The sequence below is a fragment of the Bombina bombina genome, chromosome 6, assembly GCF_027579735.1.
Source record: "Bombina bombina isolate aBomBom1 chromosome 6, aBomBom1.pri, whole genome shotgun sequence".
NCBI classification, from domain to species: domain Eukaryota; kingdom Metazoa; phylum Chordata; class Amphibia; order Anura; family Bombinatoridae; genus Bombina; species Bombina bombina.
Genome location: NC_069504.1, coordinates 556,225,009 through 556,251,171, shown reverse-complemented (window position 1 = coordinate 556,251,171; position 26,163 = coordinate 556,225,009). Strand labels below are relative to the sequence as shown.

Sequence of the window (26,163 nt, the reverse complement as noted above, 5' to 3'; positions counted from 1 at the left end):
TCCTCGGCTCGAAGAGTCTCTGAATTATCAGCCTTACATTGTGATTCTCCTTATTTGATTTTTCATTCGGATAAGGTAGTCCTGCGTACTAAACCTGGGTTCTTACCTAAGGTAGTTACTAACAGGAATATCAATCAAGAGATTGTTGTTCCTTCTTTATGCCCAAATCCTTCTTCAAAGAAGGAACGTCTACTGCACAACCTGGATGTAGTCCGTGCTCTAAAATTTTACTTACAGGCAACTAAGGAATTTCGACAAACGTCTTCTCTGTTTGTCATTTACTCTGGGCAGAGGAGAGGTCAAAAAGCTTCCGCTACCTCTCTTTCCTTTTGGCTTCGTAGCATAATTCGTTTAGCTTATGAGACTGCTGGACAGCAGCCTCCTGAAAGAATTACAGCTCATTCTACTAGAGCTGTGGCTTCCACTTGGGCCTTCAAGAATGAGGCCTCTGTTGAACAGATTTGCAAGGCTGCAACTTGGTCTTCGCTTCATACTTTTTCCAAATTTTACAAATTTGACACTTTTGCTTCATCGGAGGCTATTTTTGGGAGAAAGGTTCTTCAGGCAGTGGTTCCTTCTGTATAAAGAGCCTGCCTATCCCTCCCGTCATCCGTGTACTTTTGCTTTGGTATTGGTATCCCAGAAGTAATGATGACCCGTGGACTGATCACACTTAACAGAAGAAAACATAATTTATGCTTACCTGATAAATTCCTTTCTTCTGTAGTGTGATCAGTCCACGGCCCGCCCTGTTTTTAAGGCAGGTAAATATTTTTTAATTTATACTCCAGTCACCACTTCACCCTTGGCTTTTCCTTTCTCGTTGGTCCTTGGTCGAATGACTGGGAGTGACGTAGAGGGGAGGAGCTATATGCAGCTCTGCTGGGTGAATCCTCTTGCACTTCCTGTTGGGGAGGAGTAATATCCCAGAAGTAATGATGACCCGTGGACTGATCACACTACAGAAGAAAGGAATTTATCAGGTAAGCATAAATTATGTTTTGTATACCTGTGAGTGTGTATGTGTGTGCATGTCTATGTTTGTATACCTGTGAGTGTGTATGTGTGGGCATGTCTATGTTTGTATACCTGTGAGTGTGTATGTGTGTGCATGTCTATGTTTGTATACCTGTGAGTGTGTATGTGTGTGCATGCCTATGTTTGTATACCTGTGAGTGTGTATGTGTGTGCATGCCTATGTTTGTATACCTGTGAGTGTGTATGTGTGTGCATGCCTATGTTTGTATACCTGTGAGTGTGTATGTGTGTGCATGCCTATGTTTGTATACCTGTGAGTGTGTATGTGTGTGCATGCCTATGTTTGTATACCTGTGAGTGTGTATGTGTGTGCATGCCTATGTTTGTATACCTGTGAGTGTGTATGTGTGTGCATGCCTATGTTTGTATACCTGTGAGTGTGTATGTGTGTGCATGCCTATGTTTGTATACCTGTGAGTGTGTATGTGTGTGCATGCCTATGTTTGTATACCTGTGAGTGTGTATGTGTGTGCATGCCTATGTTTGTATACCTGTGAGTGTGTATGTGTGTGCATGCCTATGTTTGTATACCTGTGAGTGTGTATGTGTGTGCATGTCTATGTTTGTATACCTGTGAGTGTATGTGTTTGTGTCAATGTGTATTGTGTGTCTGTGGTTGTATGTGCAACCTGGAGCTCAGGGCGGAATGTGTACCAGAGATGGATTCTGCAGTGGGCACATGCTGGGGACTTTCAAAATGACACTGCAGGGATCCAGAAAGGGAAAACAAATACAGCAGCATGAAAGACATCTTTCTTCTCAAGTGTGTTTTTTTTATGGTTAGTGCTCAGGATAAATGAGAAAAATGTCCAAACTTTATTTGCCCCATTCTGCGCCACCATCTCTTTGGAGGGACCTGGATAGCTATCTCTTTGGAAGGACATGGAAGTCATGTGGCCAATAGTAAATGGAGCCCTATCTCCCTCTAAACACACAATACATAGATTACCCTAAAACATTTTTGTTAGTCCTATTGGTAGAGATGCCATGTAATTTTATCCAAATTTGTAAAGGTCATTTGATTTGACACGTAAAAATACTTGCTTTTATATTATATACACATGGGTCATGCGTTCTATATATCTAGGTGAGCTATACTATTAAACTTAGTTGTGAACTGATCCAGGATCTTACCAGAAAAACATTAGGATAAGCTCATTGAATGAATGGGAAATTAATGAGGCAATGTATGGAGGAAGCCCTTATGCTATTATTAAAAATCCATGTCCCATGGATATGTAGAATTATTACAGTTAGGGAGTGATATATAATGTACATCTGGGTGTGTATATTATTAGTATAAGTTTTAGTTACGATCATTAGTTATGGTCTTTTTAACCGTACCTCTAATGGTGTCTCTTTGTTAGGAAACAAAACATTTTTTTTAAATTTAGAAGCCAGACATACTTTTTACTGCAATCGGTTTTCAGTAGCCAAACTCCAACTATCTTTTGCCTTATTTGGAGGAGCCAGTCTGAGATTTAGTCCACAGACAACTGTCATCAAGTTACACTTGTTAAAACTTTGCGCTTGTTATCTGATATAGCAAATTAGGGGCAGATATGTAACCAAGTTAGCCTTGAGAAATCAATCATGTCAGGTTTTTATTATAGCTGAACCAGTGCACAGGTGAAGTAATCAGCTGATCAGTAACACCATGGTTACTAACCTGCTCTCACCCATTAGCTGATTATTTCACCTGTGCACTGGATCAGCTATATTGCTAACCTGCCTTGTTGGGGGTAATTGAGGACAGCGATATAGAAATAATGCTTTTATGTAACTGCCTAATTTTACAACTTAATTTAATTTCAAAGTGACCTGCAGAAAATGTTTCCATTTTACCACATAGAAAAAAGTTCTGCCTTTGGGAAGGTAAAACCATGCACTATATATTTTCATTTGAGTTGAATGAGTATAAATAGTGGATCTGCATTTTCCTATATAATGAGAATTTAATTTGTTTCTTACCTGTATGCATATGTTGTAAAGAATGCTAATCATCATTGTGCAACCTGCTAATTTAATTGTAAATTTGAGCTACTTCTATTGGGTTCATATATGTGTTTCTCCAGTGTATAGTCAGTGCCTCACCAGCCTCTGAGGTCACCGCACGTCACTGATATATATATATATATATATATATATATATATATATATATATATATATATATATATATATATATATATATATACACATACAACTGTACTTACTAAGAAAGGATTGATAAAGAAACTAATATCAATCAAAGAAGGACATCCGTCTTTGATTGATATTAGTTTCTTTATCAATCCTTTCTTATTAAGTACAGTTGTATAGTATTTTGGGACAGCTGGCACTGAATGATAAACGAATTGGAATTGTGAAGTGTACCTCTAAGTTTAAAACATTTTTGCTGTGTGTGTGTGTGTGTGTGTGTATATATATATATATATATATATATATGATGTAAAGTCAAGTGCACTCTCACGAACAGTATCACAAATGCCAGGGTACTAGAATATGGTTAATAATATCTTGAATAGAAGACAGCACTCTCTGGTCTTAAATGTAAGTGAAGATTTATTGCAGTGACGTTTTGTGGAATGCTCCCCTTCCTCAGACCATAGAACAGTACAGTGAGCCAAACATTTATACATACTTAGAACCCCTCCCCCTGTGAAAAAAATGCCAAGGGTAGTTGCTAGGCAACATATAACTGGCAGGTGAACAATTATGCAAATTAAACACAAAATTTAACATGTAGCTTAAATATAGTGAACATAGAGTTAAAATTGCTAGCTACATACTTGCAGTAGATACATGTGTAAACCTTAATGTATCCTACAGATATAAATCAGTAACTGACAGATACACTGGGTATTCCCAAGTAGTTAACATTCTTTAAGCATTACCACTTGAAATTCAATACAGGAGACCTTACGTACTATATTCACAGTAAGAGTCATCTAAACAGTGTGGCTGTGGGCAGCATGTTTAAATAAATATACAAGTGAAGGTACAATAAGACCTATAACAGTCGTGTCATGCACTAATAGTTTTCAGAGTGTAGCATTAGACAGAGTGTCGACCATAGGCATGGAATCAAAATAACTCCCCTAAAGGGCCAGTCCCTGTACTACGAATTGCGAGTATGGCCCCATGGCATCCTATAACAAACCTGGCAGCAGAGTATAAAGTGTATATACCTGATAGGGATGGTATGCCGGTGTACCCTGTACCTCCGGAGCCTAATCACACTGTGTCCATGAATATAAACTTATTACGCTACAATGTTGTAAGTATAGCAACCACCGATTGCAAATAACAAGGGGCTCTCAAAGACACAATAGTCGGATGTGTCTAATTATAGCGATCGTCAAACAATAAGAGCATTCACCGCTAAGAAGTCAGTCAGTGTCTTGGAAGTAACATGAATACTGTTTATACAATCATGTCTGTTAGGTAGATTACTAGGAGACTGGCGCCCGCCCCCAAAGGAATGTATTTATCTGATTGGGCGGCACGGGCAGGCCCCTAAGTTAGTCCCAGGAACGCAAAATAGTATCAAATTACTGCTGCTCCCTACACCCCAACAAGAATATGTCACTATGAGCAGCATTCTTGTTGGGGTGTAGGGAGCAGCAGTAATTCAATGCTATTTTGCGCTCCTGGGACTAACATAGGGGCCTGCCTGGGCCACCCAATCAGATTAATACTATAATATAAACCTTTGGGATACCATTATAATGGATGATGGAGCCCTTGCCTATTCTAGATGAAGGACCAGGATTCCCTTAGGAGATGGTGCCTTTTTCAGAGGTCCTATGGATATGAACGTGAATAGCTATCTTAAGGACGACTTCCCCTGTAATTTTCGGGATCTAGTCTTTCTTTTAATTAAAGCTGTCTCGGTACTCTTCTAGTATATCTAAAGTGGCTTGTAGAGACTATAATCAGTTGATTGTAGTTCCCTCTTTTTCCTTTCCAATATTCTAAAAATAGATTGTTACCCATTTGTCATTTTTCATCTTTATTTGTTTGGTTGTCAAACAAAAGGCCAGTTGGCCATGTACTACACAAAGAGTAACCACTACAAAGTGTGCAATAATATAAAAGCAAAAACTTTAATTATGTCCATATGAAATTACAAATACATAGCATGCCAAGGCATCCAACCTGGTAAATGTCTTAGCTTGTTTTGCGCTCCCTAGTGGCACTTACTCATAGACAAAAAAGCCTACACTTCCATGTTCACAGAGCCGCTGTGTGTGAAGTGGCCAGTTGGCCATTTGCCTTTCTTATTTCCCTGGTTTTAGGGTCTGCTTAATGTGGACTATTATGAAGAAAGTCAAACTACTGGGTTTTTCTCTAAAAGCTTTTTAATCTTGTTTTATATCTACTTCTGGAGTCAGCAAGATTCAAGCTTCCTTAGATAATTTTTACAGATTGCAATTTGGTCTTCCTTACATACTTCTAGCTAGTTTGTCACTTTGTTTTGTTTGCCTAAGTTGAGACACTTTTTTTGGCAAGGTGTTTATTTAGGCTGTCGTGTTTGGTAAAAAAGGTTCCTGCCTTCCTTTTTTGTCCCACCCAGTTTAGTTGACTCCACAGCTTGGGTATTAGTTCCCACCAGTAAGGAGGTGGTGAGAGTCCACAAACCGTCCAGTTTTCTTTGTTTCTAGTTGGCGGCAGTTTTAGTTTTCACCTCTTTACCCTACTGTATTTCCTACTTTTTTCTCCTACAGAAAGTAGGAAGGCTATTAAAACTTTTGATGTGGGATGTCTTTGCCTGGTTATTTGATGAATTCCCAACAGTATGGAATAGTGGACACCACCAAGGAAGAAATTAATTTATCAGGAATGCATAAATGTATGTTTTTTAAAACTTACATTAAAGCCAGAGTTTAGTTTTTTTTTTTTTAATCAAACGTGTAAAAGCAAGGAAATTCCTAACTTATACTGCCCTCACTTACTCCTTGTGAACTTTGCATGACATCACTAATGACATCACACATGACATTGTTGATTACCTCATCAGTGTCATCACGCTCGCCTCCATTCTCCCCCCACACATTTCTTTACATCTCACTCCCTCTAACTCATCTTATAATCAACTCTTAATCCTCTGATTCCCTCTTCCTCACATATAACTCTTGCTCACCCTTCAAACCATACTAACACATTTCTCTAGTGGCATCACCTGTACTGTTGCAAAAATGTGTGTGTGTGTGTGTGTTACTAGTGATGTTAATGATCTACAATGTAATGTGTGATGTCATTCAAAGCTCCTAAGGTGGCAGTTAAAGGTTACTTTCTCCTGTTAAGTGTAGTCAGTCCACGGGTCATCCATTACTTATGGGATATTAACTCCTCCCCAACAGGAAGTGCAAGAGGATCACCCAAGCAGAGCTGCTATATAGCTCCTCCCCTCTACGTCACACCCAGTCATTCTCTTGCACCCAACTAATAGATAGGATGTGTGAGAGGACTGTGGTGATTAAACTTAGTTTTTATATCTTCAATCAAAAGTTTGTTATTTTAAACGGCACCGGAGTGTGTTGTTTTCTTCTCAGGCAGAATTTGAAGAAGAATCTACCTGAGTTTTGTGTATGATCTTAGCGGACGTAACTAAGATCCATTTGCTGTTCTCGGCCATTCTGAGGAGTAAGGTAACTTCAGATCAGGGGACAGCGGGCAGGTTCACCTGCAAAGAGGTATGTTGCAGTATATTATTTTCTAAGGAATGGAATTGACTGAGAAAATACTGCTAATACCGATATAATGTAAGTACAGCCTTAAATGCAGTAGTAGCAACTGGTATCAGGCTGATATGTATGTATGTTTACACTTAAGTATTTCTGGGGAATGGCACTTCACTGGGAAAATACTGTATGCATATAACTTTTAGCCTAACTTGCAGTGTGAGCGACTAGCAGCAGGCTTTTAATGACATTTCATAAATTAGATTTTAAACGTTTGCTGGCATGTTAAATCGTTTAATTATCTGAGGTACTTGGTGAAAAATTGGTTTGGGCGTTATTTTCCACATGGCTGTCGTTTGTTTTAAATTAAAACAGTTTACTGAGCTTCCCTCACTGTTGTATTGTGAGTGGGAGGGGCCTATTTTGGCGCTTTTACTACGCATCAGAAATTCAGTCACAGTCTGCCTTTTTCTCCCTGCATGATCCAGGACGTCTCCACAGAGCTCAGGGGTCTTCAAAACTAGTTTTGAGGGAGGTAATCACTCACAGCAGACCTGTGAGACTGTGCTTTGACTGTGATAAAAACGCTTATATTTTCAATTGTTATCCGTTTTTTCTGGTATTAAGGGTTAATCATCCATTGCTAATGAGTGCAATCCTTTGCTAAATTTATGCTTTTTACTGTGAAAATTTGGTTTCTATAACTAATCCGGTTCATTGTTATTCAACTGTGACAGTTTTTGTGTGCTTCTTAAAGGCACAGTAACGTTTTGCATATTGCTTGTAAATTTAGTTGAAAAGTATTTCCAAGCTTGCTAGTCTAATTGCTAGTTTGTTTAAACATGTCTGACACAGAGGAATCTCTTTGTGCAATATGTTCAAAAGCCAAGGTGGAGCCCAATAGAAATTTATGTACTAATTGCATTGATGCTACTTTAAATAAAAGTCAATCTGTACATGTTAAGCAACATTCACCAGACAACGAGGGGGAAGTTATGCCGACTAACTTGCCTCACGTGTCAGTACCTGCATCTCCCGCTCAGAAGGTGCGTGATATTGTAACGCCAAGTACATCAGGGCGGCCATTACAAATCACTCTACAAGACATGGCTAATGTTATGACTGAAGTTTTGTCTAAATTGCCAGAACTTAGGGGTAAACGAGATCACTCTGGGGTGAGAACAGAGTGCGCTGATAATGCTAGGGCCATGTCTGATACTGCGTCACAATTTGCAGAGCATGAGGACGGAGAGCTTCATTCTGCGGGTGACGGATCTGATCCAAATAAACTGGATTCAGACATTTCAAATTTTAAGTTTAAGCTGGAAAACCTCCGTGTATTACTAGGGGAGGTGTTAGCGGCTCTGAATGATTGTAACTCAGTTGCAATCCCAGAGAAAATGTGTAGGTTGGATAAATATTTTGCGGTACCGACGAGTACTGACGTTTTTCCTATACCTAAGAGACTTACTGAAATTGTTACTAAGGAGTGGGATAGACCCGGTGTGCCTTTCTCACCCCCTCCTATATTCAGAAAAATGTTTCCAATAGACGCCACCACACGGGACTTATGGCAAACGGTCCCTAAGGTGGAGGGAGCAGTTTCTACTTTAGCTAAGCGTACCACTATCCCGGTGGAGGATAGTTGTGCCTTTTCAGATCCAATGGATAAAAAGTTAGAGGGTTACCTTAAGAAAATGTTTGTTCAACAAGGTTTTATATTGCAACCCCTTGCATGCATTGCGCCTGTCACGGCTGCGGCAGCATTTTGGTTTGAGTCTCTGGAAGAGACCCTTGACTCAGCGCCATTAGATGAGATTACACACAAGCTTAAAACCCTTAAGCTAGCTAATTCATTTATTTCTGATGCCGTAGTACATTTAACTAAACTTACGGCTAAGAATTCCGGATTCGCCATTCAGGCACGCAGAGCGCTGTGGCTAAAATCCTGGTCAGCTGATGTAACTTCTAAATCTAAATTACTTAACATACCTTTCAAGGGGCAGACTTTATTCGGGCCCGGTTTGAAAGAAATTATCGCTGATATTACGGGAGGTAAAGGCCATGCCCTGCCTCAAGACAGAGCCAAACCTAGGGCTAGACAGTCTAATTTTCGTGCCTTTCGTAACTTCAAGGCAGGAGCAGCATCAACTTCCTCTGCTCCAAAACAGGAAGGAGCTGTTGCTCGCTACAGACAAGGCTGGAAACCTAACCAGACCTGGAACAAGGGCAAGCAGGCCAGAAAACCTGCTGCTGCCCCTAAGACAGCATGAAGTGAGGGCCCCCGATCCGGAAACGGATCTAGTGGGGGGCAGACTCTCTCTCTTCGCCCAGGCTTGGGCAAGAGATGTCCAGGATCCCTGGGCGTTGGAGATCATATCTCAGGGATATATTCTGGACTTCAAAGCTTCTCCTCCACAAGGGAGATTTCACCTTTCAAGGTTGTCAACAAACCAGATAAAGAAAGAGGCGTTTCTACGCTGTGTACAAGACCTTTTACTAATGGGAGTGATCCACCCAGTTCCGTGGTCGGAACACGGACAAGGGTTTTACTCAAATCTGTTTGTGGTTCCCAAAAAAGAGGGAACCTTCAGACCAATATTGGATTTAAAGATCCTAAACAAATTCCTAAGAGTTCCATCGTTCAAAATGGAAACTATTCGGACAATCTTACCCATGATCCAAAGAGGTCAGTACATGACCACAGTGGATTTAAAGGATGCTTACCTTCACATACCGATTCACAAAGAACATTACCGGTATCTAAGGTTTGCCTTCCTAGACAGGCATTACCAGTTTGTAGCTCTTCCCTTCGGGGGTTGGCTACGGCTCCAAGAATCTTTACAAAGGTTCTGGGCTCTCTTCTGGCGGTACTAAGACCGCGAGGAATTTCGGTAGCTCCGTACCTAGACGACATTCTGATACAAGCGTCAAGCTTCCAAACTGCCAAGTCTCATACAGAGTTAGTACTGGCATTTCTAAGGTCGCATGGGTGGAAAGTGAACGAGGAGAAGAGTTCTCTCTTACCACTCACAAGAGTTCCCTTCTTGGGGACTCTTATAGATTCTGTAGAAATGAAAATTTACCTGACAGAGGACAGGTTAACAAAGCTTCTAAATGCTTGCCGTGTCCTTCATTCCATTCAACAGCCGTCAGTGGCTCAATGCATGGAGGTAATCGGCTTAATGGTAGCGGCAATGGACATAGTTCCTTTTGCACGCCTGCACCTCAGACCGCTGCAATTGTGCATGCTAAGTCAGTGGAATGGGGATTACTCAGATTTGTCCCCTACGCTGAATCTGGATCAAGAGACCAGAGATTCTCTTCTATGGTGGCTTTCTCGGCCACATCTGTCCAGGGGGATGCCCTTCAGCAGGCCAGACTGGACAATTGTAACAACAGACGCCAGCCTACTAGGTTGGGGCGCTGTCTGGAATTCCCTGAAGGCTCAGGGATCATGGACTCAAGAGGAGAGTCTCCTTCCAATAAACATTCTGGAATTGAGAGCAGTTCTCAATGCCCTTCTGGCTTGGCCTCAGTTAGCAACTCTGAGGTTCATCAGGTTTCAGTCGGACAACATCACGACTGTGGCTTACATCAACCATCAGGGAGGGACAAGGAGTTCCCTAGCGATGATGGAAGTATCAAAGATAATTCGCTGGGCAGAGTCTCACTCTTGCCACCTGTCAGCGATCCACATCCCAGGAGTGGAGAACTGGGAGGCGGATTTCCTAAGTCGCCAGACTTTTCATCCGGGGGAGTGGGAACTTCATCCGGAGGTCTTTGCCCAAATACTTCGACGTTGGGGCAAACCAGATATGGATCTCATGGCGTCTCGCCAGAACGCCAAGCTTCCTTGTTACGGGTCCAGGTCCAGGGACCCGGGAGCGGTCCTGATAGATGCCTTGACAGCACCTTGGACCTTCAGGATGGCTTATGTGTTTCCACCCTTCCCGATGCTTCCTCGTTTGATTGCCAGGATCAAACAGAAGAAAGCATCGGTGATTCTAATAGCGCCTGCGTGGCCACGCAGGACCTGGTATGCAGATCTAGTGGACATGTCATCCTGTCCACCTTGGTCTCTGCCTCTGAGACAGGACCTTCTAATTCAGGGTCCTTTCAAACATCAAAATCTAATTTCTCTGAAGCTGACTGCATGGAAATTGAACGCTTGATTTTATCAAAGCGTGGATTTTCGGAGTCAGTAATTGATACCTTAATACAGGCTAGGAAACCTGTTACCAGGAAAATTTACCATAAGATATGGCGTAAATACTTACACTGGTGCGAATCCAAGAGTTACTCATGGAGTAAGGTTAGGATTCCTAGGATATTGTCTTTTCTACAAGAAGGTTTAGAAAAGGGTTTATCTGCAAGTTCTTTAAAGGGACAGATCTCAGCTCTGTCCATCCTTTTACACAAACGTCTGTCAGAAGTTCCAGACGTTCAGGCTTTTTGTCAGGCTTTGGCTAGGATTAAGCCTGTGTTTAAGACTGTAGCTCCACCGTGGAGCTTAAATTTAGTTCTTAACGTTTTACAGGGTGTTCCGTTTGAACCCCTTCATTCCATTGATATCAAGCTGTTATCTTGGAAAGTTCTGTTTTTAATGGCTATTTCCTCGGCTCGTAGAGTCTCTGAGGTATCAGCCTTACATTGTGATTCTCCTTATCTGATTTTTCATTCAGATAAGGTAGTTCTGCGTACTAAACCTGGGTTCTTACCTAAGGTAGTCACTAACAAGAATATCAATCAAGAGATTGTTGTTCCATCATTGTGCCCTAACCCTTCTTCAAAGAAGGAACGACTTCTGCACAATCTAGACGTAGTCCGTGCCCTGAAATTTTATTTACAGGCAACTAAAGATTTTCGCCAAACTTCTTCCCTGTTTGTCGTTTATTCTGGACAGAGGAGAGGTCAAAAAGCATCTGCTACCTCTCTATCCTTTTGGCTTCGTAGCATAATACGTTTAGCCTATGAGACTGCTGGACAGCAACCTCCGGAAAGGATTACAGCTCATTCTACTAGAGCTGTGGCTTCCACTTGGGCCTTTAAGAATGAGGCCTCTGTTGAACAGATTTGCAAGGCTGCAACTTGGTCTTCTCTTCATACTTTTTCCAAATTTTACAAATTTGACTCTTTTGCTTCTTCGGAGGCTGTTTTTGGGAGAAAGGTTCTTCAGGCAGTGGTTCCTTCCGTATAAAAATCCTGCCTGTCCCTTCCAGTCATCCGTGTACTTTAGCTTTGGTATTGGTATCCCATAAGTAATGGATGACCCGTGGACTGACTACACTTAACAGGAGAAAACATAATTTATGCTTACCTGATAAATTCCTTTCTCCTGTAGTGTAGTCAGTCCACGGCCCGCCCTGTTTTTTATGGCAGGTCTAAATTTTAAATTATACTCCAGTCACCACTGCACCCTATAGTTTCTCCTTTCTCGTTTGGTTTTCGGTCGAATGACTGGGTGTGACGTAGAGGGGAGGAGCTATATAGCAGCTCTGCTTGGGTGATCCTCTTGCACTTCCTGTTGGGGAGGAGTTAATATCCCATAAGTAATGGATGACCCGTGGACTGACTACACTACAGGAGAAAGGAATTTATCAGGTAAGCATAAATTATGTTTTTACACATTTGCTAAACAACTTTTTTTGCCAGTTAATTTGCTTGTTATCCCCTAAGTCAGAAATTAAAACAAATATAATATAATCTACATATAAGTTTTAGGGGGGGAACTGTTTAAGTCCTTCTAAAATTTAAAGGGACAGTGTGCCATGTGTACTTGATTGCTGTGCAAATAACTTAGTATGTACTGCATTAAAAATATATATAAATTTACCTTTGGTCATCCTCTTTTGTTGTTGCGGCCGGCCACCCCCAGATTTTTTTTATCTTTTCATCTGCAGCCAATGAAACTTCTACCGATCGCACCATTGCTATTACTGTAGATGCGCTCCTGGCCAAGCAGACCTGTAGTGCTTATGCAGTCACGTCACTGAAAAATGGAGTGTGATTCACTGTTTACTTCTTGCTAGTAGTGTGCTGTTCTGTTTAAGCAAGTGTGAATCAAAGTCCCTTGTGTGCAAAAATTTGAAACGAGAAGTTATGAAGTCCGCACTGATTGGCTAAAATGCAAGTCTGTCAAAAGAACTGAGATAAGGGGGCAGTCTGCAGAGGCTTAGATGCAAGGTGATCACAGAGGTAAAAAGTGCATTAATATAACAGTGTTGGTTATACAAAACTGGGGATTATCTATCTTTTTAACCAATAACAATTCAGTAAATTGTCCCTTTAATAAAAGGGGCAAAAACTTTTTTTTTTTATTAAATAATTTTTATTGAGGTAATTGGACATACAGAAACAAACTCTTGTAAACATCATGGCAACATGCCTATTAACATACATCAGTATTTATGCATCTAATATAAAAGGCATGTCATAAAGACCGTAAACAGTATTAGATTCTAAACCATAAGAAAATATGCCTTGCCATGAGCAGTACCCCTTTTTACATACTTGCATTTTCGGATGGACAATTGGCATGCAAAATAACATGTGATAGTCAATGGGCCTAGCTTCGGTGGAAATTTCTGGATAGGAATGAATAGGCCTATAATTGTCCGTACTATATACAGTAGAATATATAACTTATACAATGCAACACAGGAAACGGATTTAAATATGTTAGTTAGTAGTCACCTGGATTATACTTTCTTCTCAAACTTTGATGGGCTTAAGGGTTATTAAACATATGTATTGTGATAGCATCCAGGTGAGTAAGTAATACTTCTGACCATTGAGAAAAGTTATAAATAAATATTGAGGCGACAGGGCGGGGGAAAAAAGGGGGGGGGAGAGGTGGGGGGAGTTATGGGTCAGGGGAATTTTTCGTTAGGAGCAAAAGACATTTCATACTTGGACTACTAGCACTTTCGTGCTATTGGTGTTGCACCCTAGTTATTTGTTCGCTTTCTCCCAGTTTTCCCAGGTTATCCAAACTTGACTATGTAGGCCCAATTTACCCATACATCTCAAGGAGAACCCTTCCATTGAACGAATGTATTTAATGATATCTCTGACCATACTAAAGGAAACCTGTGAGGTTCCCAGCCAACACCTTGCTATTGCTAATTTTGTGGCCAAGAGTATGGCAACACACAGTATTCTCTCTGGTTGGGTCAATTTCCCTAGTCCTAAATGAAAAAAAAAGTTGTGTTCTCTGGGAGCTGACTAAGTTAGCAGCTGTCAGAAGTTGCCGCTTGTAGTGATCTAGTTCTGATATAATATGTCCATTTTTTACTGTTTCTTTTTAACTGTCTCTTAGAAACATGGATCTAATATGAGGTGGATGTACCCTTCTCTTTTTATAGTGACCGCAGCTAGATTGTTGGTAATCACTACAAGCGGCAACTTCTGACAGCTGCTAACTTAGTCAGCTCCCAGAGAACACGATTTAGCGAATGAGCAAAGTAATTGCTAAAAGAAACATTGGCCAAATTAATAACAGTGTCTCGTTTAGCGCAATCTAGAAGATAATGAGACTGTGCCAGCTGTTCACATAGTATTGTTTATATGGTACGGGGTTGCCATGGCAGCCTGCTGCTGCCATTCAGATGCTAGCCTCGTTTTGACAAAGCAAGTCAGACTGCGACAGGTTGCCATGGCAACACATAACACGGCTCTGTTCAGTGCGTGCTGATCCGGAAGTAACCCGGATGCTCACACGCCCACCTGTGACCACGCTGGATTCAGCGTGCATGGCGGATTTCATACTTAGCCTCGCAACTCTCATATAGGCTATAACAAGTAAGCAGTCATTTTTTAGTTGTAGTAATCGAAGTGCATGCCTCTTATGTTCATAATATTATTTGCTGTAAGGTAGAGTTAGATATGTATTGACATTGATTATTCTGACTTTTGGCCAGGTTCCATGGCCACTCATATTGCTACCACTGACATACACAATTGTGTCACAATAGATAATTATTATTTTTACATATATTTTAGTGTTAATATTGTATACTATGATGGTATCACACATGAGTGAAATGTTCATTGTTAACATACATCTCTTGTTGATTTACTTTGATGTATTTTGATTGGCTGATTACTTGATGGGGGAGGGGTTTGATTTGTTATATAACACAGTTTGAATCACATTTTGGGTTGTCTGAGGAAGGGGTGAATGCCCCGAAACGTCACTACCAATAAATAGTTATTGTATTTAAATCCTGCTAAGCACCCTGGTCTGTGTTTGGGTTGGCGAGTGAGAGTGCACTTACTTGGAGTCTATATATATATATATATATATATATATATATATATATATATCTATCCGTGACGTGCAGTGAGGTCAGAGGCTGGTGAGGCAATAGATATGATATGACGGAGAAACACATGTACAGAGGGCCGCAAGTACCCCCAACAGGGCAGGTTTAAATGATAGCTGAACCAGTGCACAGGTGACATAATCAGGTGATGGGTGAGAGCAAGTTAGTAACCACTGAGTTACTGATCAGCTTATTACTTCACCTGTGCACTGATTCAGCTATAATGAAAACCTGGCCTGTTGGGGGTACTTGAGGACCATTGTTGAGAAACACTACACTAAAGCACCAGCTCATCGGAAATGTATTGATTACCTGGAGAATAAAGCACACATACTCTGCTCACTGACACCCACACACACTCTGCTCACATACACACTCACACAATTCTGTGGCACAGTGCCAGTTACTAAGCAATTAGAATGATACACAATCTCTTCTCTACTCACTACTGTATTGTAAAAATAGAAATAATTTACCATACAAATTTTACACAAAGGACAAGTTATCAATACTGCCAACACAGATGCTGCTGCAATATGGTGTTCAAGAAACGCACGTGCACATCCCACTTAGGTATGCTCTTCAACAAAGGACACCAAAGGATACCAAAAGAATGAAGTACATAATAATAAAAGTAAAATAGAAAGTTTATTTATTTATTTTTTGCGTGCAATTTCTATCTGAATGATTGAAATGTAATTATGACTTTCATGTTCCTTTCAAAAACTAATTTGATTTGTTGACATGGGGCCAGTAACAGTTGATGCCAATTCTCAAAAATATAAATAGCTAGAAAAGTCTATTAAAATAGCATGCGCTACCTGAATCATGAAAGTTTAATTTTAAATGTCTCCCTTTGACTATGTGTTTAACCAGTTACTTTACAGTGGCATTATTTCTAAATAAATTTCACTGCAATAATTACATATATTTTTTAAATGACTCATAATCTCCTTTTTATTAATATAAACTTGTATAAAAGCAGCACATATTAAAAACACAATGCAACAGCTTTCAATTGATTTGTGAATTACAAGTTAACAGCAGTCTTTAAATAAATGGAGACAGAGAGAAAAATAAAAATAGAAACTGCATCCTCTGACTGAACAGACATGACATATATGGAGTTTGTACCAAATTAAATAAAATAACCATGAAAAAGGGATGCTTAGCAATATTCAATGTCAAAAAACATAATTTATGTAAGAACTTACCTGATAAATTCATTTCTTTCATATTAGCAAGAGTCCATGAGCTAGTGACGTATGGGATATACATTCCTACCAGGAGGGGCAAAGTTTCCCAAACCTTAAAATGCCTATAAATACACCCCTCACCACACCCACAATTCAGTTTAACGAATAGCCAAGAAGTGGGGTGATAAGAAAAAAGTGCGAAAGCATATAAAATAAGGAATTGGAATAATTGTGCTTTATACAAAAAAATCATAACCACCACAAAAAAGGGCGGGCCTCATGGACTCTTGCTAATATGAAAGAAATGAATTTATCAGGTAAGTTCTTACATAAATTATGTTTTCTTTCATGTAATTAGCAAGAGTCCATGAGCTAGTGACGTATGGGATAATGACTACCCAAGATGTGGATCTTTCCACACAAGAGTCACTAGAGAGGGAGGGATAAAATAAAGACAGCCAATTCCTGCTGAAAATAATCCACACCCAAAATAAAGTTTAATGAAAAACATAAGCAGAAGATTCAAACTGAAACCGCTGCCTGAAGTACTTTTCTACCAAAAACTGCTTCAGAAGAAGAAAATACATCAAAATGGTAGAATTTGGTAAAAGTATGCAAAGAGGACCAAGTTGCCGCTTTGCAAATCTGATCAACCGAAGCTTCATTCCGAAACGCCCAGGAAGTAGAAACTGACCTAGTAGAATGAGCTGTAATCCTATGAGGCGGAGTTTTACCCGACTCAACATAGGCAAGATGAATTAAAGATTTCAACCAAGATGCCAAAGAAATGGCAGAAGTTTTCTGGCCTTTCTAAAACCGGAAAAGATAACAAATAAACTAGAAGTCTTTCGGAAAGACTTAGTAGCTTCAACATAATATTTCAAAGCTCTAATAACATCCAAAGAATGCAACGATTTCTCCTTAGAATTCTTAGGATTAGGACATAATGAAGGAACCACAATGTCTCTACTAATGTTGTTGGAATTCACAACTTAGGTAAAAATTCAAAAGAAGTTCGCAACACCGCCTTATCCTGATGAAAAATCAGAAAAGGAGACTCACAAGAAAGAGCAGATAATTCAGAAACTCTTCTGGCAGAAGAGATGGCCAAAAGGAACAAAACTTTCCAAGAAAGTAATTTAATATCCAATGAATGCATAGGTTCAAATGGGGGAGCTTGAAGAGCCCCCAGAACCAAATTCAAACTCCAAGGAGGAGAAATTGACTTAATGACAGGCTTTATACGAACCAAAGCTTGTACAAAACAATGAATATCAGGAAGAATAGCAATCTTTCTGTGAAAAAGAACAGAAAGAGCAGAGATTTGACCTTTCAAGGAACTTGCGGACAAACCCTTATCTAAACCATCCTGAAGAAACTGTAATATTCTCGGTATTCTAAAAGAATGCCAAGAAAAATGATGAGAAAGACACCAAGAAATATAAGTCTTCCAGACTCTATAATATATCTCTCTGGATACAGATTTACGAGCCTGTAACATAGTATTAATCACAGAGTCAGAGAAACCTCTTTGACCAAGAATCAAGCGTTCAATCTCCATACCTTTAAATTTAAGGATTTCAGATCCTGATGGAAAAAAGGACCTTGAGACAGAAGGTCTGGTCTTAACGGAAGAATCCACGGTTGGCAAGAGGCCATCCGGACAAGATCCGCATACCAAAACCTGTGAGGCCATGCCGGAGCTACCAGCAGAACAAACGAGCATTCCTTCAGAATCTTGGAGATTACTCTTGGAAGAAGAACTAGAGGCGGAAAGATATAGGCAGGATGATACTTCCAAGGAAGTGATAATGCATCCACTGCCTCCGCCTGAGGATCCCGGGATCTGGACAGATACCTGGGAAGTTTCTTGTTTAGATGAGAAGCCATCAGATCTATTTCTGGAAGTTCCCACATTTGAACAATCTGAAGAAATACCTCTGGGTGAAGAGACCATTCGCCCGGATGCAACGTTTGGCGACTGAGATAATCCGCTTTCCAATTGTCCATACCTGGGATATGAACCGCAGAGATTAGACAGGAGCTGGATTCCGCCCAAACCAAAATTCGAGATACTTCTTTCATAGCCAGAGGACTGTGAGTCCCTCCTTGATGATTGATGTATGCCACAGTTGTGACATCGTCTATCTGAAAACAAATGAACAACTCTCTCTTCAGAAGAGGCCAAGACTGAAGAGCTCTGAAAATTGCACGGAGTTCCAAAATATTGATCGGAAATCTCACCTCCTGAGATTCCCAAACTCCTTGTGCCGTCAGATACCCCCACACAGCTCCCCAACCTGTAAGACTTGCATCTGTTGAGATTATAGTCCAGGTCGGAAGAACAAAGAAGCCCCCTGAACTAAACGATGGTGATCTGTCCACCATGTCAGAGAGTGTCGTAAAATCGGTTTAAAGATATTAATTGAGATATCTTTGAGTAATCCCTGCACCATTGGTTCAGCATACAGAGCTGAAGAGGTCGCATGTGAAAACGAGCAAAGGAGATCGCATCTGATGCGGCAGTCCTAAGACCCAACATTTCCATGCATAAGGCTACCAAAGGGAATGATTGTGACTGAAGGTTTTGACAAGCTGATATCAATGTTAAACTTCTCTTGTCTGACAAGGACAGAGTCATAGACACTGAATCTATCTAGAAACCTAAAAAGGTTACCCTTGTCTGAGGAATCAATGAACTGATTGGTAAATTGATCTTCCAACCATGAACTTGAAGAAACAACACAAGTCGATTCGTATGAGATTCTTCGAAAATGAGAAGACTGAGCAAGTACCAAGATATCGTCCAAATAAGGAAATACCAAAACCCTGTTCTCTGATTACAGAAAGAAGGGCACCGAGAACCTTTGAAAAAAATTCTTGGAACTGAGGCTAGGCCAAACGGTAGAGCCACAAAACTGGTAATGCTTGTCTAAAAAGAGAATCTCAGACACTAAAAGTGATCTGGATGAATCGGAATATGCAGATACACATCCTGTAAATCTATTGTAGACATATAATGCCCTTGCTAAACAAAAGGCAGGACAGTCCTACAGTAACCATCTTGAATGTTGGTATCCTAACATAACGATTCAATAATGATAGATCCGGAACTGGTCTGAAGGAATTGACCTTCTTTGGTACAATGAAGAGATAAAATAAAACCCCAGCCCCTGTTCTAGAACTGGAACTGGCATAAATACTCCAGCCAACTCTAGATCTGAAATACATTTCAGAAATGCTGAGCCTTTGCTGTGTTAACTGGGACACGGGAAAGAAAAAAATCTCTTAGCAGGAGGCCTTAACTTGAAGCCAATTCTGTACCTTTCTGAAACAATGTTTCTGAAACCAGAGATTAAGAACGGAATTGATCCAAATTTCTTTGAAGAAAACGTAATCTGCCCCATACCAGCTGAGCTGGAATAAGGGCCGCACCTTCATAGGTACTTAGGAGCTGGCTATAGGTTTCTATAAGGCTTGGATATATTCCAAACTGGAAATAGTTTCCAAACTGATACCGCTCCTGAGGATGAAGGATCAGGCTTTTGTTCCTTGTTGTGAGGAAAGGAACGAAAATGATTATTTACCCTGGAAAGAAAGGGAAAGCAAAGTTGACTTAGAAGACATATCAGCATTCCAAGTTTAATCCATAAAGCTTTTCTAGCTAAAATAGCTAGAGACATATACCTGACATCAACTCTAATGATATCAAAAGATGGTATCACCAATAAAATTATTAGCATGTTATAGAATAATAATAATGCTATAAAATTATGATCTGTTACTTGTTGCGCTAAAGCTTCTAACCAAAAAGTTGAAGCTGCAGCAACATCCGCTAAAAATATAGCAGGTCTAAGAAGATTACCTGAACATAAGTAAGCTTTTCTTAGAAAGGATTCAATTTTCCTATCTAAAGGATCCTTAAATGAAGTACTATCTGCCGTAGGAATAGTAGTACATTAGCAGGAGTAGAGAATGCCCCATAACCTTAGGGATTTTTGTCCCAAAAAACTCTAATCTGTCAGATGGCACAGGATATAATTTGCTTAAACGTCTAGAAGGAGTAAATAAATTACCCAAATTATTCCATTCCCTGGAAATTACTTCAGAAATAGCATCAGGGAGATAAAACACTTCTGGAATAACTACAGGAGATTTAAAAACCTTATTTAAACGTTTACATTTAGTATCAAGAGGACCAGAATCCTCTATTTCTAATGCAAATAACACTTCTTTAAGTAAAGAACGAATAAATTCCATCTTGAACAAATACAAAAATTTATCAGCATCAACCTCTGAGACAGAAACCTCTGAACCAGAAGAACCATTATCAGTATCAGAATGATGATGTTCATTTAAAAATTCATCTGAAAAAAGAGAAGTTTTAAAAGACTTTTATGTATACTAGAAGGAGAAATAACAGACATAGCCTTCTTAATGGATTTTAAAAAATAAAATCTCTTATGTTTATCAGGAACACTCTGAAAATTAGATGTTGACGGAACAGCAACAGGTAATGTAACAGTACTAAAGGAAATTTTATCTGCATTAATAAGTTTGACATGACATGCAATACAAACAACAGCTGGAGAAACAGATACCAAAAGTTTATAGCAGATACACTTAGCTTGGTAGCTCCAGCACTGTGTAGTGATTTTCCTGAAGTATCTTCTGACTCAGTTGCAACGTGGAACATCTTGCAATATGTAAAAGAAAAAAAAAACAACATATAAAGCAAAATTGATCAAATTCCTTAAATGACAGTTTCAGGAATGGGGAAAAAAATGCCAGTGAACAAGCTTCTAGCAACCAGAAGCAATAAATAATGAGACTTAAATAATGTGGAGACAAAAAATGACGCCCATATTTTTTAGCGCCAAAAAAGACGCCCACATTATTTGGCGCCTAAATGCTTTTGGCGCCAAAAATGACGCCCCATCCGGAACGCCGACATTTTTGACGCAAAAAAAACGTCAAAAAATGACGCAACTTCCGGCGACACGTATGACGCCGGAAACAGAAAAAAATTTTTGCGCCAAAAAAGTCCGCGCCAAGAATGACGCAATAAAATGAAGCATTTTCTGCCCCCGCGAGCCTAACAGCCCACAGGGAAAAAGTCAAAAAATTTTAAGGTAAGAAAAAATGATTGAAACAAATGCATTTATCCCAAATATGAAACTGACTGTCTGAAAAATAAGGAATGTTGAACATTCTGAGTCAAGGCAAATAAATGTTTGAATACATATATTTAGAACTTTATAAACAAAGTGCCCAACCATAGCTTAGAGTGTCACAAAAAATGAGATTTACTTACCCCAGGACACTCATCTACATGTTTGTAGAAAGCCAAACCAGTACTGAAACGAGAATCAGCAGAGGTAATGGTATATATAAGAGTATATCGTCGATCTGAAAAGGGAGGTAAGAGATGAATCTCTACGACCGATAACAGAGAACCTATGAAATAGACCCCGTAGAAGGAGATCACTGCATTCAAATAGGCAATACTCTCCTCACATCCCTCTGACATTCACTGCACGCTGAGAGGAAAACCGGGCTCCAACTTGCTGCGGAGCGCATATCAACGTAGAATCTAGCACAAACTTCACCACCTCCATCGGAGGCAAAGTTTGTAAAACTGAATTGTGGGTGTGGTGAGGGGTGTATTTATAGGCATTTTAAGGTTTGGGAAACTTTGCCCCTCCTGGTAGGAATGTATATCCCATACGTCACTAGCTCATGGACTCTTGCTAATTACATGAAAGAAACTTTAATTTAAATAATGTGGACACTGCACACTTAACTTCAAACTCTGGGTTTTAAATTATGGATTTAAATTTGAATTGACCCTTTGACTTCCTGTCAGTATTGAGTTATGCTCACTTACTGTCCCCCCCCCTGTTAATGAGCTGTATCTGAACACAATTTGTGAATCAGAAGACATGTAGAATACTACTTTACTCTTCTGCTTGGTGTCATCTGTTCTTAGGTTACCTCAGCTTCCAGTTGTGTCACATGACCCTGCTCACCGCATCCTCCTTCTGATTAAAGTGTCAGTAAACCTTAAAAATAATGCCTCCTATTGGTCCCATTTTTTTCTGCTAATATATTGACAGAACACAGGTGGCGCTGCAGCACAGCTTTTCCTTTGACCCATGCACTGCAATGGAGAGAAGCGTTCCTGTACCTGCCTCTCCATAGCATTACATGGGGGGAAAATATTTTTTTTTGGGACGTTTTTTTTTGTTTTAATTAAAATTTAATTAAGCTTTGGCCACATATTGCAGGGTAGGCCCTGCCTCTTATGAGTGCACGTCCCTGATATATATATATATATATATATATATATATATATATATATATATATATATATATATATATTATTTTTTTCAGATCCCCAAGACTTACACCGTTAGAAAGGTTAGGCGATTAGCTTTCCAATGGTGGGTCTTGGGGGCTTCTAAGCAGCATGCCCCCTTTTATCTATACTTTTCATCGTCATTTTTAAATAAAGTTGTACAGTGACGCCATTACGTCATTGCGCGTGACGTCACCGCGCAAAACGTGAAGCCCCGGTGATGCCTGTCACTATACAGGCCCGATTGCCGGGGTAGGAGCGGGTGGGAGCCCCCAGATCTCCCTCAAGGATTAATGGTTGCGGCAATGGACGTGGTCCCTTTTGCCCGAATTCATCTCAGACCACTGCAAATGTGCATGCTCAAACAGTGGAATGGGGATTATGCAGATTTGTCTCCTCAAATCCAACTGGACCAGAAAACCAGAGATTCTCTTCTCTGGTGGTTGTCTCAGGATCACCTGTCTCAGGGAATGTGCTTCCGCAGACCGGAGTGGATCATTGTAATGACCGACGCAAGTCTGTTAGGCTGGGGCGCGGTCTGGGGCTTCCTGAGGGCCTATGGTCTCGGGAAGAGTCTCTTCTGCCGATAAACATTTTGGAACTGAGATCGATATTCAACACGCTCCAGGCATAGCCTCAACTAGCGGCGGCCAAATTCATCAGATTTCAGTCGGATAACATCACGACTGTAACGTACATCAATCATCAGGGAGGAACAAAGAGCTCCCTAGCGATGAAGGAAGTAACCAAGATCATCAAAAAAAAAAGTGAATCTGCAATTCACATCCCAGGAGTAGACAACTGGGAGGCGGATTTTCTAAGTCGTCAGACTTTTCACCCGGGGGAGTGGAAACTCCACCCGGAGGTTTTTGCTCAGCTGACCCAGCTATGGGGCATTCCAGAATTGGATCTGATGGTGTCCCGTCAGAACACCAAACTTCCTCTTTACGGATCCAGGTCCAGGGACCCCAAGACGGCACTGATAGATGCTCTAGTAGCGCCTTGGTCCTTCAATTTGGCTTATGTCTTTCCACAGTTTCCCCTTCTCCCTCGGCTGGTAGCCAGAATCAAACAGGAGAAGGCTTCGGTAATTCTGATAGCGCCTGCGTGGCCACGCAGGATTTGGTATGCAGACCTAGTGGACATGTCATCTGTTCCACCTTGGACACTGCCATCGAGGCAGGATCTTCTAATTCAGGGTCCATTCAAGCATCCAAATCTAGTTTCTCTGCAACTGACTGCTTGGAGATTGAACGCTTAATTCTATCTAAGCGTGGGTTCTCTGAATCGGTTATAGATACTCTGATCCAGGCTAGAAAGCCTGTCACCAGGAAGATTTACCATAAGATATTTCGGAAATATCTTTGTTGGTGTGAATCCAAGGGTTACTCGTGGAGTAAGATTAGGATTCCCAGGATATTGTCTTTTCTCCAAGAAGGATTGGAGAAAGGTTTGTCAGCTAGTTCCTTAAAGGGACAGATATCTGCTCTGTCTATCCTGTTACACAAGCGTCTGGCAGAAGTACCTGACGTTCAAGCGTTTGCACAGGCTTTAGTCAGAATTAAGCCTGTCTATAAACCTATGGCTCCTCCATGGAGTCTAAATTTAGTTCTTTCAGTTCTTCAAGGGGTTCCGTTTGAACCTTTACATTCCATAGATATTAAGTTATTATCTTGGAAGGTTTTGTTTTTGGTAGCTATTTCTTCTGCTCGAAGAGTTTCAGAATTGCTTTGCAGTGTAATTCACCCTATCTGGTGTTCCATGCAGATAAGGTTGTTTTGCGTACCAAACCTGGTTTTCTTCCGAAAGTTGTTTCTAATAAGAATATTAACCAGGAAATCATTGTTCCTTCTCTGTGTCCTAATCCAGTTTCTAAGAAGGAATGACTATTACACAATCTTGATGTGGTTCGTGCTTTAAAATTCTATTTAAAAGCAACTAAAGATTTCAGACAAACATCATCCTTGTTTGTTGTCTATTCTGGTAAGAGGAGAGGTCAGAAAGCGACTGCTACCTCTCTTTCCTTCTGGCTGAAAAGCATCATCCGATTGGCTTATGAGACTGCTGGACAGCAGCCTCCTGAACGAATTACAGCTCATTCCACCAGAGCTGTGGCTTCCACATGGGCTTTCAAGAATGAGGCTTCTGTTGAACAGATTTGTAAGGCAGCGACTTGGTCTTCACTGCATACTTTTGCCAAATTTTACAAATTCGATACTTTTGCTTCTTCGGAGGCTATTTTTGTGAGAAAGGTTTTGCAAGCAGTGGTGCCTTCCGTTTAGGTTACCTGATTTGTTCCCTCCCTTCATCCGTGTCCTAAAGCTTTGGTATTGTTATCCCACAAGTAAGGATGAATCCGTGGACTGGATACACCTTGTAAGAGAAAACAGAATTTATGCTTACCTGATAAATTACTTTCTCTTGCGGTGTATCCAGTCCACGGCCCGCCCTGGCATTTAAGTCAGGATAAAAAAATTTTCGTTTAAAACTACAGTCACCACTGCACCCTATGGTTTCTCCTTTTTCTCCTAACCGTCGGTTGAATGACGGGGGCGGAGCCTGAGGGGGAGCTATAAGGACAGCTCTGCTGTGTGCTCTCTTTGCCACTTCCTGTAGGGAATGAGAATATCCCACAAGTAAGGATGAATCCGTGGACTGGATACACCGTAAGAGAAAGTAATTTATCAGGTAAGCATAAATTCTGTTTTTTCCAGATGTACTTATTGCAAATTTGCTGAAATTTGCCGATCAAAGACTTAGGAACAGGGATAGGGAGCGAACGGAACAGGTATGTGAGCTTGGGGAGCAGGAGCATCTTGAATGCAGCAATACGCTCCAACCAAGAGATGCATGGAACACTCCACTTATCAGTACTAGACTGAAACTGCTGGAGGAGAGGGTAGAAATTAGACTCTATTATAGTGGGGATGCTCCAAGAGAGAGAGACTCCAAGATGCTTGATCCTCTGCTGGGACCAATTAAATGGGTACCTTTGCTGGAGTTCTGTAAGATCAGCACCTGACAAGTTGATGGTATAAGCCTCCGTCTTGCTGATGTTGAGCTTATAATAGCTAATCTGTCCAAACGTGTCCAGCAACTTAAAAAGAGCCGGGAGGGAATGAAGAGGATCACTCAGGAATATGGTTAGGTCATCCGCGAATAAGGGTTTTTTTTGTAGGGTACCCTCTAATAAAATCGTTTGCTCTTTCTTAATCATTAAATAAATAATTTTCATGTCCCTTTAAGCATTTTACATCTGCAGTAAACACGTAATTACAAGACATTACTGTTGTGTTGCTATAGAATATCATATAAACCAAGTCTTAATGTTTTAAAAACAAATTAACATCCCTTTTTACTGCAATTAGTTTTCAATAACCAAACTCCACTCACCATTTACTTTATTTTGAGGAGCCAAACTGGGCTTTAGTCCACAGGCAACAAGGCTAGTCACTGCCATAAATGTAGTATAAAATTCATTGGTTTGCAGTTATCTGATAACGCCACTTAGTGATAGATATGTAGTAGGGTGCATTTCAAGCTCTAATCATTAGAAATT

The 26,163-nt window shown here is 40.4% G+C and overlaps 1 protein-coding gene across 2 annotated transcripts in view; it reads left to right on the top strand.

Moving 5' to 3' along the window:
- The window catches only part of CCPG1 (cell cycle progression 1), a 218,279-nt gene that overhangs the window by 138,503 nt on the left and 53,613 nt on the right, over positions 1-26,163 (top strand). The gene's annotated exons all lie outside the window — the stretch shown is intronic.